Here is a 12755-nt window from a genome sequence, read left to right as displayed (position 1 = left end):
CCACTCCACATAGTTAAAAGGATATTCATTTAATGGCGTAACTCACAAATTAAGTAATGGGTAGGTCGCAGGGTCTGGGGAAGGTGTAACGCAGTCCAGCGGTGTTCTCCGGAGCTCTGCACAGTCAATCTGCACCGGTCAGCGTTCTGGCACCGAGAGCGCGCCAGAGAGAACGCTGACCCATCCAGCTCTCGGGTCCCCCGGCGCCTCCCCTCGCCCCGCCTCGTAGGCGTGACAGTTGCCAGAGTCTCAATGGGGGTTGGAACTTCCAGAACCAAGCTGGAATGGCTACCCACTACATCTCCCCCTTTTTGTCTAAATAAGAAGGTTCTAAACTAATACAAGACTATATACAAAGGAATGGTTATCAAATATTGTCCAGAAATAATGAGAGATAATGACCTAGATAAGATATAACTACAACCAATGCAAACAATATCAAGCAAGAAACACATACTAAAATCCAGAGAAGTATAGAGCATAGGTAAACAGCATGTTATAAAGATCATTCAAAGGTGTCCTATCCTAAAGAACCTGAATCTAATACTTAATATGTTCTATCTAAGATATTATATATACTAAGTTGTAACTATAACTGCTAGTCTTCAATCCTATCAAAGACCTGAGAAGGAACATAATGGTTAGGATTCGGCGCTCTCACCGCCGAGGCCAGGGTTCGATTCCCGGTCAGGGAACCAGCCCGGCTAGCTCAGTCGGTAGAGCATGAGACTCTTAATCTCAGGGTCGTGGGTTCGTGCCCCACGTTGGGCGCCAGATATTGGAGAAATTATTTTGGCCACTTCACGTAGTTAAAAGGATATTTATTTAATGGCGTAACTCACAAATTAAGTAATGGGTAGGTCGCAGGGTCTGGGGAAGGTGTAACGCAGTCCATCGGTGTTCTCCGGAGCTCTGCACAGTCAATCTGCACCGGTCAGCGTTCCGGCACCGAGAGCGCGCCAGAGAGAACGCTGACCCATCCAGCTCTCGGGTCCCCCGGCGCCTCCCCTCGCCCCGCCTCGTAGGCATGACAGTTGCCAGAGTCTCAATGGGGGTTGGAACTTCCAGAACCAAGCTGGAATGGCTACCCACTACAGGTGGGCTTTCAGTTTTCCTATGTTCAGGATACCACCCAGTGTCTCAGTCAACTTCCTATTGCCTGCAAGATGTAGCAGTCTCAGCTAGTACTTCAGAACCATGCTTGCCTGCATACCACCATGCTCCCTGCCATGAAGATAATTAACTAAACCTCTGAAACTGTAACCAAACCACCTCAATTAAATGTTTTCTTTGTAAGAGTTGTTGTGGTCATGGTGTCTTTTCACAGCAATAAAATCCCTACTAATACAGAAGTTGGTACCAGGAACTGGGGTATTGTTGTGATAGTCCTGACCATGATTTTGTTTTGAGTCATATTGACTTTGTGACTGTGGATTAGTAAAGCAGCTGAACAATTTAAGTGTTGCTTAATGGACCATACTCCTAGGAACATGGAAGACAGTATTACTGAGTGAGAATTGATGAACTGTGGCTTGTTCACTCAAGAGGTCTCAGAGGAGAATTTTGGTATGTTACCCAGGAACTGTTCTTTTGATATTTTGGTGAAGAAAGTGTCTGCCTCTCATGTTTGTCTTAAGATTCTACCTAGGGTAAAGTGAAGGATTTTGGATTAGATTCTATTGGCAGAGGAAATCTCAAAATAGCCTAGTATAGACTCTGTCATGTGGTTTTTAGTGGCAATTTCAGTGAAGTTTAATAATGAAAAGATGCAAGCTTAGCAGGGTAAATTATAAAATAAAAATTTTGATTATTATAGATGACTAACTACTGACCTGTATTTCTTAATTATACATTTGAATGTGTTGCATAAACACAATACCACAAGAGTAGAAGTATACATATAGTATATCAAAAATAACTTTAAATTTGTATTAATAAACCAAAATCCATACCAGTGCAAATTATTTTGATAATAATAATTGATTTTTGGATTAAAGTAGATTCAATAATGTACCATTTTTTCCAATCATTCCACTACCATATCACCCACTTTTCTTTTAAAAAGAGATATTTGAATTTACCTCTTTTGTTTAGCTTTTTTTTTTACTAAGACTAATAACTTGTAACCATCCCCCCTTAAATGATAATAAACATTCATAATCCATCTTTTAGAAATGTGGACATCATTCTCTAGAGTACTTTCTTTTCTCTGTTGGTGCTGGTTTCTTTGGGGGAACCTTGAGAAAATCAACATAATTGTTAGGTCTTGGCTGGAGTAGTTGGTGAGGCTGGATCTTCTCAGCCAGGAGCCTTGAAGCTGTTTTGGGTTCAGAATTTTGAAGAGACTGTAACAGAGGCATTTTGAGACACTGGATCACCTGGGCCATCCATTTTTGTTGGTTTCTGCTCACCTTGTTCTGAAAATACATAAACTTTTAAAAGTAACATACATTATAAGTATGGAATATGTGGTGTGCACAAGTCAGTAAAGATGTAAAATGTACATTATGTGTTTTGCAGCTTTACTAGGTTTATTTCTTTATGTCTATAGCCAGGATTTCAGGGGTCTTCTCCAATTAAATCTGATCCATACCAATCTGGAATGAATCCATAGCCTCTCATTTCCTGGAAATAAAAGTATAACATTTCCTCCAAAGCAACACATCTTTTGACTTCCATTTTTAACTCAAAATATTTTTAAAATATATAGATTGGTTTAATCTAGCAGTTTTCATAATCCAGTGTTTCTGAGCAACCAAAAAGCTTAAAGACAACACAATAACATACAGGATCCAGACTCTCTTTATATTTTCCATCTTTACATAGCTTTTTTTCTTTTATATTACTCTACTCCCCTTTTAAGGACTTTATTATTTTAAAACTATATATGACTGTATATATATATATATATATATATATATATATATATATATATATATATATATGCTACCCACTGTGTGTGTGTGTGTGTGTGTGTGTGTGTGTGTGTGTGTGTGACTGTCTACTCCCCATTGATTTCCTCTCCTAAGTCATTAGCAGCAGGACAAGGAAAATGCCTCTTAAAGGAGCTGCACTTCTGTTTGTCACTAGTATGGAGACATTCTGAGCAAAGGTAGTTATCAGGAAGCCACATTTGGCTGCATTTTTGTGTACTTAGAATCTTTTTAAAGCTTTATTAGGTCTTATTTGGAAATTCCAGTCCCACAAAGAGGAGGTACAAGGTGAAAGAGAGGTATGTCACATGGTAGAACATAGATAGAAATATGAGTTAATTAAAGTTATAAAATCTAGTTAACAACAAGCCTAAGCCATCAGCTGAGCATTTATAATTAGTTAGTCTCTGAGTGGTTATTTGGAATTGGCTAGTGGAGAGAAAATTTTACCTACACACCAGGAGTCTGAATAGAGCTAAATCCTGTGTTCTAAGAGAGAAATGGAATAAAGGGAATGGCAACCATAAGACAAGATCTCACCCAGCTAAGTTTCCAACTTGTGAAAAGGAACTAAAGAAAAGTTTCAAGGTTCTGGGTTTAGAGTTAAAGATAGAAGAAAAGAGTTATGGAATAAAGACACTGAGACCAGGCATGTGTCTGTTGTGTTCCTGAATAGAGGGCTAGTACAGAGGCTGTTGCATGAAGCTGTAAAGTTGAAGCCTGGATTGCCTTGGAGAACGCAAGATGTTAGAAATGAGATACCTGCCCAGGAGAGCTGCTAGCAGGGAGTAGAGCCAGCCCAAGAGAAAGAAGTATATTGCAGTCAACAAAGCTGAATGGAATTGGAGGTGTAGAGCATGTTTTCACATTAGACTTGGAGATAGAGATTTTGCAATTTGCCCAGGTGGTTTTCAGTCTTGCTTTGGTCCAATATTTCCTCAATATGCCCCCTTCCCTCTGTTTTTGACTGGTAATGGATATCCTGTGCCACTATATGTTGGAAGTATGTGATCTGCTTTTTGATTTTGATCTTTACAGGGGATTGCATGAATCTCAGAAGAAACTTTGAACTTTGGACTTTAAAACATTCATTCATTGTGCCTTAAAAGTCACCTTCCTTTTTGTGCAATAACCTTTCCAGAGCCTCATTGCAGCAATGCAACCTTGCCACGCATTTCCTGCCTCGGAAGTTTCTAGATTTTTTGGTTCAAGCCTTCAAGACACCATCACTGTTGCAGCTTTCATGCCTACAAAACCAGCAACACATGAACAACAGTGTTCTGTTGTCAGTGAATATGTAGTTCTGGCACCTCTGGCACCTCTGGGTACTGTTGTCAATGAAGATGTAGTATGGCACCCCTGAGTACAGTTGTCAATAAGATGTAGTCTGGCACCTCTAGGTACAGTTGTTAATGAAGATGTAGTCTGGCACCTCTGGGTACAGTTGCACTGATCTTTGATGGCCTCCTTCGAGCTTGTTCTGAGGGAACAATTCCCTAGCAAGAGAACACCTGTGGTGGCTTTCCCAATGTAAGACGTCTCTTCAAACAAGTTCCATTTTTCCATATTCCAGCCTCTGGTGGGTTGCATCTTACCCTCATTGTCCTCCCATACAGTGGTAGACTTTTTTTATTGTGTTACGCTCTTTAGAATCGACAACTCCTTCCCAACTACTTTGTTTAGAATGTGAAACTTGCTCACACTGCTTTCCATGAAAAGTGCAAATTTTTTCATATCTTTCTACTCGCTGGTTTCTTGTCTGCTCCTGTGTTCTCTCTCACTGTAGAGCAGTAAACAATAACCATGTCAAAGTCTGAATGTTATCCTGTCTGAAAACTTCCTCCACTAAACTAATCAGTTCATTACTTTTTAATTCAGCCCACAAGTTCTCAAGACAAAGGCCAAATGCAATCAGATTCTTTACCAGATGAAATATAAATGGCCTCTTGCCAAATTGCTCTGGAGTCTTTTTTCCATGCTAAAATCATATGAGCCATACATGTTCCACTCTTCCCTCAACATTCAGGCTTTCCAAGCTCTCATCTGTAGTTATTAAGCTTCTCCTGCTTAGAACTAGATCCCAACTCTTCCCCATTCTGCTGATGCTAAGCCAGTTCTGATGTCCTACTCACTACAAGGTCAGGTTTATCACATCTGTGTTCCCCACTTCAGTACCATTTTTCTGCATTAGCTACATTTCTTGTTGAGATGCAAAGAAAAGCAACTTGAAGAAAGAAAAATTTATTTTCGTTCACAGCCCATTATGACAGGGAAGGCACTACAGTCAAAGTGTGAGGTTAAAGGTCGTATTGTGTGCGGCAGGCAAGCAGTGAAGCCTCAATATATAACCTCAAGATTCATTCCTGATGACTCATTTTTTCCATTTAAGCTTCAACTGCTAAAATTCCTATAACCTTCCAAAATAATACAGTCAACTAGGGACCTAAAGCTCAACCACATGAACCTATATGCTCTTTTCATTTGAAACCACAAAAGAACCCAAAGTAAGTGACTGTTAATATTCTGACACACCACTTAAAATCCTGCCCCTGGGTCCTGATGTAAAGGAAAAACCCCTCCCCTCCTCCTCCTCCCCCCTTCTCTCTCTCTCTCTCTCTCTCTCTCTCTCTCTCTCTCTCTCTCCCTCCCCAGGAGGTGTACAGCCCTCTATACCCCCATCTCTCTTCCTCTCTCTTCTCTCCTTTTCTATCTTTCTCTTCATCTCTCTATTATAATAAATTCTCCACATAGATACAGCACCTGGGTGTGAATGACTTTCCATGTGCGGCTGCCCAGCATGATTTCCCTTACACGTGGGCTCTGGTCTGGCCAGCCTTAGGTCCCCCAAGTGCATAATTCATAACAGACAGCACAGGCATCAGACATCCTAAATTCATTTGTCTAATAAAGCTTACTTGTAGATCCTGGGGAACTGAATGATGTATGTAAGTGTTTGAGGGGCTGCAGATTGTTCCCGGTAGTTCATGTTGTCTAGTAAAGCATAGTAGAGGAGGTGTTTGATACAAACTTAATATAAAAAGATACATATGCTCTGAATATGACTTTGGTTACCTTTGTTTTTATACAATTAAAAGAGAAAATATCTTCATTTATATTGCTATGTCATGATGATTCTTCTCTTCCTCTTAAGATATTCCAGTGTGCCATGTTAAATGACATTTTGTATGTTGTATAAACCAATAATGATTCCTGGGACTGCTAGATGCATAAGATCCCTAAAGGAGACAATTTAAGAAATCAAGTGGAGAAAACAAGTCTTTAAAATCAGAGTACTAGGAAAAATAAAAGATATTTTAAGGGTAAGGGTTTGGAGTGGTTTCGTGGTTCTTTCAAACATTTCAAAGAGCAGGCATCAGAAATAATTTATCAATTATATTATCAAATCATTTTATTAAAGCAGAAAAATTACATGAAAATAATTAAAAGAAATATTTTAATGGAGAATAAAGTACAATGATATAAGGGCTTTGTGAAACTTATAAGAAGAGATCCAAACCCATAGTGGATTTCGGTCAAATCAATCCTGGCCACTGCTCTCAAGTTCACTTCTCTTAATTACAAAACAACTGTGATTTCACCCTTCCCTGAGCTTATATAGTATGTAATAGAAAAACAGAAAAACAGTAAAATTTCTGGAAAAAGATATAACTTATGGAAGTAAATGCAGATAAAAGTACCTGAGATACATATGAACTACAACAATTAACTATTTTGTTGAAAATTTCAGTTTTAACAGATTAGGAGTAAGGTAGGCTACTAGTTTTGTGGGTATAAAGAACAAAATAATGATTGATTGTGGTGATAAAAAACTATGAAAATCTCTCTCATATTCTAAGAGGTACTTTTTCTGGACTTCACAGTCAACGCTAATATACCTTGAGGTCACTTAAGATTTAAGACTGTGGTGTTACTGTGTCTTCGGCCTGTTTGTTCAACCTGCTTTTAAGAGAATAATGTAATAACCAACCTTACTTGCCTTGGATTTCCCATGTAATCAGCTTTTACAATTTAATCTAAGCTATAGCTGCATTGTGTGTGTGTGTGTGTGTTTCCTTTTTCATGCCTCTGACCCAATATGTGTGTTTGTGGGTGTGTTATGACAACCTTTTCCTAAAAACAGAAAGCTGGCTGAAGTGGCCTTATAAAATAAATATCAATAAACGTTGAGAGAATCAGATCTTGCTTGATAAGCAATGATCTCTGTAGTAGTGTTCAAGGATAGTCAGGGCTACACAGAGAAACCCTGTCTCAAAATGCCACCCCCAGAAAAGCCATGAAGATAATTTATAGACATGCTACAAAAATGTTCCCCTCATATTGACAATGAATTTACTCGATAAATGCAACCCATATTCCTTTTCCTCAGGCTGATTTTATATTATGTTAATTTATACAGTTTTCTATTCTTACATTAAACATGCTTGCATTCATTATTTTAGTTAATTATAACTTACATTTATTATTCAAATAGTCTTCCTACATTAAATAGTGAACTTTAAAATGTTTGAATATGACATTTGTGAAAACTGTTAAACCAGAGACCAGTGATTTCCTTAATCTTGCCATGAAATGTAGTCTTCCATTAATTTATTATCAGATTCTAGTAATCAATTTGTACCAGTTTGTAGAAATATTAAAATATACTGTTTTATCTGGTAACAAAAACACTAAAGCAATATTACTGGTAAATACACATCATATTGTGACAATAGAAATTTTATTCTATGAAATAAATAATCCATGAATAGCTAAATATTTAAATGTTTAGTATTTCTTTTGAAAATAGATCCTTCTCTCATATAATACAACCCTAACACAGTTCCCCTCCCTCCACTCTTCCTAGCTCCCCCAACATCCCCTCACCCTCAATCCACTCCCTCTCCCTCTCCTTTCCAAAATGAGCAGGCCTCCAAGAGACAACAACCAAACAGACAAAACAAGATACAGAAAGACAAGGCAAAAAAGCTTTCATATTGAGGCTGGACAAGACAACACAATAGGATGAAAAGTGTCCCAAGAGCAGGCAAAGGAGTCAGAGATACACTCACTCCCATTGTTAGGAATCTTACAAAAATACCATGTTCACAGCTATAACGTATATACAGAGGACTTGGTACAGACCCAAGCAGGCTCTGTGCTTGCCACTTCAGTCTCTATGAGGCCGTATGAGCCCTGCTTCGTTGATTCAGTGGGCCATGTTCTTCTAGTATCCTTCAACCACTCTGACTCCTACATCCTCTCCCCCCTGCTCTAGGCTCTCTCTCTGTATAGTGTCTGGCAGTGAGTCTCAGCTCCTGCTCTCATCTGCTGCCAGAGACGCCTCTCTGATGATGACTGGACAAAGCACTCATCTCTAACTGTAGCAGAATATCATTGGGAATCATTTCATTGTTTTTTTTTTTTCTTTTTTGGCCAGTTGTGTTTGGTTCTGCCCTAGGTCTCTGTTCTATCCAGGCTCTGATTCCTGACCATCGAGGCAATGTAGGGCATTGACTTTCTTTCCTGGCAGTCACCTCAAGTTAAACCAGAAGTTTTTTGGCTACTCCCACAATATTTGTGCCACCATTGCCTCAGCACAAATTGCAGGTAGGATAGAATTGTGGGTTGAGGATTTTGTGGCTTTGTTGGTGTCCAAGTTTCTCTTTCTGTAGACTGTGGAGTACCTTCCTGCACCAAGGAGACTAGAGCTAGAGCCTAGGGGTAAAGTCCGCATGCAGGTACCACTTCAACCACTTTACATTCAATGAGCTTTGTGGAAGTTGTCATTGCCAATGTGGCTCTGAGGTATATTTTCAGGTGAGAGTGAACTTCTGTCCTAGCATTAGCCTGGGTCATTTAGGGATCACCATGAGAACCCATTGGCTAACAACATAACCTAATGCAACCCAGTCCCACCACTAGAAACCTTGCCTGACTAAAATAAGATGGCCAGTTCAGGCTCCTCATTCTCCATTACCAGGAGACCTCATAGATTTCAAGAAGTTTTCATTCAACTTGGTTTTCACCTCCTCCAAATGCTCCCCAATTCCAACTTCTCTCTCAAAACTCCCTCCCTCCCTCTCTGTATTCTAACCTGATCCCTTGCTCTTCCATCCACACCTGGCCCCACTCCACTCACAAAATCTGTGCTAGTTCCCCTTTCCAGGGAAATCCATTAATCCACGCTCCATAGAACATTTCTCTTTGTCTGACCTCTCTGAAAATGTGGATTGTTGCTTATCATTTTCTTAACTGATAATATCCACTTATAATTGAATACATACATCATATTTGTATTTCTGGGTCTGGGTTACTTCACCCAGGATGATTTTTTTTTCTGCTTGTAGCCATTTGCCTACAAATTTCATGATGTCACTTTTGTTTCATATCTGAATAATACTCCATTGTGCAAATGTACTTTCTTTATCCATTCTTCAGTTGAGGGACACCTAAGTTGTTTCAGTTTCTGGCTATTATGAGTAAAGATGCTATGAACATAGTTGAGTAAGTGTCCTTGTGGTAAGATAGAGCATCCTTTGGGCATATGCATATTGAGATAGATTGATTCCCAATTTTCTAAGGAGCCACCATAGTGGCGTGTACAAGTCTGCAGTACCAGGAGCAATAGAGGAGTGTTTCCCTTGTTCCACATCCTCCTAGCATGGTCTGTCACTTGTCTGTCTGATCCTAGCCATTCTGGCAGGTGTAAGATGGAATCTCAAATGAGTTTTTATTTGCATTTCCATGTTGATTAAGAATGTTGAACACATCTTTAAATGTTTCTCAGCCATTTGAGATTCCTTTATTGAGAAGTCTCTGTTTAGATCTGTTCCCTGTTTTTTAATTGGGTTATGTGTTTTGTGTTTTGGTATCTAGTTTCTTGAGTTCTTTATGTACATTAGCTCTTTGTCCTCTATGGGATATAGAGTTTTAAAAATCTTTTCCCATACTGAAGTCTGCGGTTTTGTCCTATTGATGGTGTCCTTTTCTTATAGAAGCTTTTGAGTTTCATGAGATCCCATTTATTAATTTTTGATTTTAGTCCCCATGTACCAATATTCTGTTCAAGAAGGTGTCTACTGTGCCAATGTGTTCAATGTTGTCCTCCACATTTTCTTGGCTATGAGGTTCAGTGTGTCTGGTTTTATGCTGATGTCTCTGATCTACTTGAAGTTAAATTTTGTTCAGGGTGAAAAATATGGATCTATTTACATTCTTCTATATGCAGACACCCAGTATACCCAGCACCATTTGTGATAATTTCATTTTTCCACTGTGTATTTCTGGCTTCTTGATAAAAAATCAGGTGTCCATATGGGTGTGGGTTTGTGTTTGTGCTTTCAATTTGTTTCCATTGATGATTGTGTTTGTTTTTCTTCTGATAGTATGCAGTTTTTCATTAGTATAGCTCTGCAGTACAACACGAAATCCTAGATGGTGATTCCTCTATCAGTTATTTTATTGTTCAGGATTGTTTAGCTATGCTGTTTTTTTTCCATATGAAATTGAGAATTCTATTTTCAAGGCCTGTAAGCAATTTTATTGAAATTTTTATGGGGATTGCATTGACTCTGTAGATTGTTTTTGATAGGATGGCTATTTTATTATGCTAATTCTACCCATCAATGAGCCTGGAGAACTTTCCTTTTCTCTGATATCTTCTTCAATTTCTTTCTTCAAAGACTTGAAGTTTTTCTCATAAAAGAATTTCACTTGTTTGATTAGAGTTACTCTAAATATTTTTATTGTTTGAGGCTATTGTGAAGGGTGTTGTTTCCGTGATTTTTTTCTCAGTCCATTGGTTATTTTTACATAGCAGGGATACTGATTTTTTTGAGTTTATTTTGTATTCAGCCACTGTGCTGAAGGTGTTTATCAGCTGTAGGAGTTCCCTGGTGGAATTTTTAGGGTCACCTGTCACATCACCTGCAAATAATTTGTTTTCTAATCTAGCTAATACTTCAAGTACTAAATTGAATAGACATGGACAAAGTGGACAACCTTGTCTTGTTCTGATTTTAGTGGAATTGCTTTGAGTTTCTCTCCGTATAATTTGTTGTTGACTATAGGATTTCTGAGAATTACATTTATTATGTTTAGGTATTTCCCTTTTATCACTAATCTTTTCAGAACTTTTGCATAGAAGTTGTGATGGATTTTGTCAAAGGTCTTTTTGGCATCTAAGGAGATAATTGTGTGTGTGTGTGTGTGTGTGTGTGTGTGTGTGTGTGTGTGTGTGTTTCTTTTAGTTTACTTATTTGGTTTGTTACACATACTGATTTTCATATGTTGAATGAGCTCTGCATCTCTGGTATGAAGCCTACTTGATCATGGTGGATGATCTGTTCTATTTGTCCTTAGATTCTATTTGCAAGCATTTTATTGAATACATTTGCATTTATGTTTATGGGCAAAATTGTCAAGTCCTTTCTTTGTTGAGTCTTTGTGTAGTTTGATGTGAGGATAACTGTGATTTTATAAAATGAATTTGGCAATGTTTTTCTGTTTCTATTCTGTGGCATAATTTGAAGAGTATAGGTGTTAACTCTTCCTTGAAAATCTGGTAGAATTCTGTACTATAATGATATGGCCATAGGCCTTTTTAAGTTGGGAGACTTTTACTAACTGCTTCTATTTTACTAGGGGGGTTATAGGTCTATTTAAATTGTTTACCTGATCTTGATTTAAATTTGGTAAGTAATACCTAGCAAGAAAATTATCCATTTATTTTTTTTTCCAATTTGGTGGAATATAGGTTTTCAAAGTATGTCCATGTGATTCTCTAGATTCCCTAAGCGTCTGTTATTATGTCCCATTTTTCATTTAGCTTTTACTAATTTGGATATTCTCTCTTTGTATTTTAGTTAGTTTGGATAAGAGCTTGTCTATCTTGTTGACTTTCTCAAAGAACCAACTCTTTCTTTCAAGTATTCTCTTTGTTTCGATTTTATTGATTTCACCCCTCACTTTATGTTTTGCCATCCACTCCTCTTGTGTGTAATTACTTCTTTTTATTCTAGGGTTTTCAGCTATGCTGGTAAGGTGCTAGTATGAGTTCTCTCAATTTTTTTTTAATGTAGGCACTTAGGACTGTGAACTTTCTTCTCAGTGCTACTTGCAATGACTTTATTACTGTCTTGACCCATTTTTCATCTTCATTTAGCAGAGAGTTGTTAATTTTCCATGATTTTTCAAGTTTTCTGATGTTTCTGTTAATGATATCCAACTTTAATTCAGAATGGTGTCATAGGATGCAGGATTTTGTTTGAATTTTCTTGTATCTACTGAGACTTGCTTTGTGTCCAAGTATGAGGTCAATTTTGGAAAAAGTTCTGTGAGGTGCTGAGATGAAGGTATATTCTTTTGATATATTGATACAAATTGATATTTCAATGCGATGTTGAGGCCATTATCAGTGTGTGAGGGTCAATATGTGACTTAAGCTGTAGTAGTTTTTCTCTTACAAAAGTGGTTCCTTTGAGTTTGGGGCATAGATGTTAAAAATTGAAATGTCATCTTGGTGGATATTTTCCTTTTATGAATATGTAGTGTCCTACAAAGTCTCTTTTTTATTTATTTTGGTTTTGAAGTTTCTTTTGTTAGATATTAAAATGGCTACACCAACTTATACTTCTTGGGTAATTTGCTTGGAATATCTTCACTACCTTTATTGTAAAGTAATGACTATCCTTGATGTTGAGGTGTCTTTCTTTGAAGCAACAAAAGCATAGATCCTGTTTTCACATCTATTTTATTAGTCTATATCTTTTAATTTGTGGACTGAGACCATTGATACTGAGAGATATCAATGACCAATGATTG

The 12755-nt window shown here is 37.8% G+C and overlaps 1 non-coding gene across 1 annotated transcript; it reads left to right on the top strand.

Annotated features, from left to right (window-relative positions):
• Nucleotides 1-698: 698 nt before the first annotated feature.
• Trnak-cuu (transfer RNA lysine (anticodon CUU)) lies at nucleotides 699-771 on the top strand. The gene has a single exon. It is a non-coding gene; the product is annotated as a tRNA-Lys (tRNA).
• The last annotated feature ends 11984 nt before the right edge of the window (nucleotides 772-12755 follow it).

The sequence above is a fragment of the Peromyscus maniculatus genome, chromosome 3 (assembly GCF_049852395.1).
Source record: "Peromyscus maniculatus bairdii isolate BWxNUB_F1_BW_parent chromosome 3, HU_Pman_BW_mat_3.1, whole genome shotgun sequence".
NCBI classification, from domain to species: Eukaryota; Metazoa; Chordata; class Mammalia; order Rodentia; family Cricetidae; genus Peromyscus; species Peromyscus maniculatus.
The sequence above is the reverse complement of the archived record's forward strand: the minus strand, read 5'-3'. Positions and strand labels throughout refer to the sequence as shown.